General features: G+C 37.8%; 1 long non-coding RNA gene across 1 annotated transcript in view; it reads left to right on the forward strand.

The window, feature by feature from the left end:
- The first annotated feature begins 1,419 nt into the window (after positions 1-1,419).
- Positions 1,420-2,636, forward strand: part of LOC106519013 (uncharacterized) — a 3,549-nt gene continuing 2,332 nt past the window's right edge. The window contains exons 1-3 of the long non-coding RNA XR_001310391.1: positions 1,420-1,465; positions 1,666-1,695; positions 2,201-2,261. This is a non-coding gene — a long non-coding RNA (uncharacterized LOC106519013). The remainder of the gene's footprint in view (positions 1,466-1,665; positions 1,696-2,200; positions 2,262-2,636) is intronic.

A 2,636-nucleotide genomic window follows, 5' to 3' on the forward strand; every position in this document is an offset into this window, starting at 1 on the left:
AACGATTAGAGCAGATAAACGGATAGCAGAAGCTTATTAACAACTTTATTCGAAGTTTTTTTTAAGTGAAAGGACATTTTATTGGATTAAATAAAGCCTAATTTATCTGATTAGAATCGTTTTCCTGCAGACAACAATGTTGGCTCAGCCAGACTTAACCTGACATTAATCTTAGACAAACCTGGTGTCCCGACACGTCATGCTGCTCAGATATCATTGTCACAAAAAGATGAAAACCAGGTAGTTACAAAAAAAAGCAGTGACAGTTATTAAGCTTCCTTTGTTGATACAAAAAGAGAAATAACTGTCTTTTAAAGCATCTACTGATTTTAATGGATGTTGAATGAAAAATACTTGGTTGAGAGGCTGCGCAGCAGGGAAGCTCTCCTTTTATATTTTATGCAGCTCGAATGAAAACACTGAGTGTGATCTACTTTTTATATTTGTCGAGTTTGAATAGCAGGTAGATCATTTAAAAATGTTACAAAAGGCACAAACATGGTGGCAATGTTACATCTATTGTATGTTTAGCATTGTTCAATAAGAAAGCACATCTTTAAAGTGAAGGTATTTGACTTTGAGGTGGAACGCTACAGTTTGGAAATAATGGTTACAGAGTCACGAGGTGAACCTTTGGGGCTCTGAGACCAATTTAAAAAAGCAAAGATGGTGAATATTTCATTCCACAGAAACATGCGTCTTGTACATGTTGATGAAGGTTTTCAAGGTGTCTTGAAGCAAAAGTTTGAAGACTTTCAAATAAGTAAGTTGGTTTCACTTAGAGGAAACAAAAGACAATATAGCATGCTAATGTTAAAGGTTAAATAAAAAACACACCACTAGAAGTATGGTAATTGACTTAAACTTACAGTATATTCTGCTTTATCAAGTCCTTATGGACTCCAAAGCGCTTTACACTTCAATCATTCACTCATTCGTACACATTCACACACTGATGGTGCTCAGCTACAGTGTAGCCACAGCTGCCTGGGGGCACACTGAGGTGAGGCCATCAGGCCCTGTGATTACCAGCAGGCAAGCAAGATGAAGTGTCTAACCCAAAGACACAACAACTGAGATGATGAAACCTAAACCAATCTAAATTTCACACCTGTGGGGACTAATAATTGCTTATCTTATCTCTTATCCCACCAGTTATGACTCCCCTAACCACTCTGCCACAGCTTTTAGATGTGTCTTCCCTATAATTTTGTTTAATTAAAGTGACAAAAACAGAAAATATAGCTCCACGATCAAAGGACACAGAAACCCTATTAATCTTCAATTAAATAGAAACGGTTTATATACAATAACCTGAATAAAATGCATTAAAAAAACTAAAGCAGTTTAAAGCTCAATCGCTTTTGTTGAATGAATTTTGGTCTTCTGCGCTTGCCGTAGTTGAGTATAAAGGCTGTCTGAACCGGAAGTCCCGCCCCTTTACATCCCCTCTCTGGCAGATTGAGTAAGTTTAGCGTTTTCACATAACGAAATCACTTTGTCAATCTTCATCAATCCTCTTTTTCAGTCGCAATTCCAAAGTCATCTTTATTAAACTGTAGTTGTTGAGATAATTCTTTACATCGGGGGTTTAGTATTTTATGTCTGCCTGTTTTCTGCTCGCTGTTGTTGCCAATAAACTGACTCGATGTTTCTCTCCTTTAGCATCGCTCAGTCCGCTGATACGGCAACATGGTGAGATTCAAGTTTAATTTGTACAGAAATACTTTCACTAATGTAGTCGAGTGTTACTATAGTATCCAAGAACACTGTAAATGCTGAAATTGTTATTAAATGTGATGAAATGCATCTATAAACGCGTCTCGCCTCGGATTAGCATTAGCAGGATGTAGCTAATCGTGGGCCTTGACGTACTTTGTAGCGATTTCTAATGTAAATAATTAGTTTTAAAGCTAACAGCTAAATTATTTTATCAATGAACGAGTCCAGATTACAAATAAGGGTTTCTTGAACTGTTTTAAGATGGGTTTTGTTGGCTGCAAGAGTCCAAACACCACAGGCTGATGTGCCCGCGGTGCTATTTCATGCTTGCAAGAGTAAAGAGTGGACTAAGTGCTGGGTTTTGCTTTTTTTGACAGGAACCTCAGTTCCACCGGTCTACTAACATCAAGTCCTGTTAGTGAAATGTACTTGTGGTATTCTGTCCAAGCGCTGACTGTCTGATCTGGTTGTTTCGTAGCCTCGCAAGATCGAAGAAATCAAAGATTTCCTGCTGACAGCCAGGAGGAAGGATGCTAAGTGTAAGTTAATCATTTAGTACCAAGTTTACAGTAAAGTCATACTGTGCTTCCTTACAGTCGACAGGTAAGGAGCATTTGCTTCTCGTGACTTGTAAACCCACTAGAATGGGAACTTGGTCGTTGTTTTCTACACAACTTGATTGTGTAAATGTGTACTTTAAGTACGTGGACATGGGACTTATTGTAAAGCATTTTACCTGTTGCGATACCAAGTAAGGACAGCATAGATTTAAGTGTGTATCTTTGTGGAAATATTAGTTTGACTGAAAAAAGAGGGAAAAGGAAGTAGGGCTGTGTTTTGGAAAGAATTTGGCGATACGATACATATCATGACAGAGGAGTCACGATACGATATATCCTGATATATTTTGATAC

Source organism: Austrofundulus limnaeus, unplaced genomic scaffold (assembly GCF_001266775.1).
Source record: "Austrofundulus limnaeus strain Quisiro unplaced genomic scaffold, Austrofundulus_limnaeus-1.0 Scaffold69, whole genome shotgun sequence".
In the NCBI taxonomy this organism is placed as follows: Eukaryota; Metazoa; Chordata; class Actinopteri; order Cyprinodontiformes; family Rivulidae; genus Austrofundulus; species Austrofundulus limnaeus.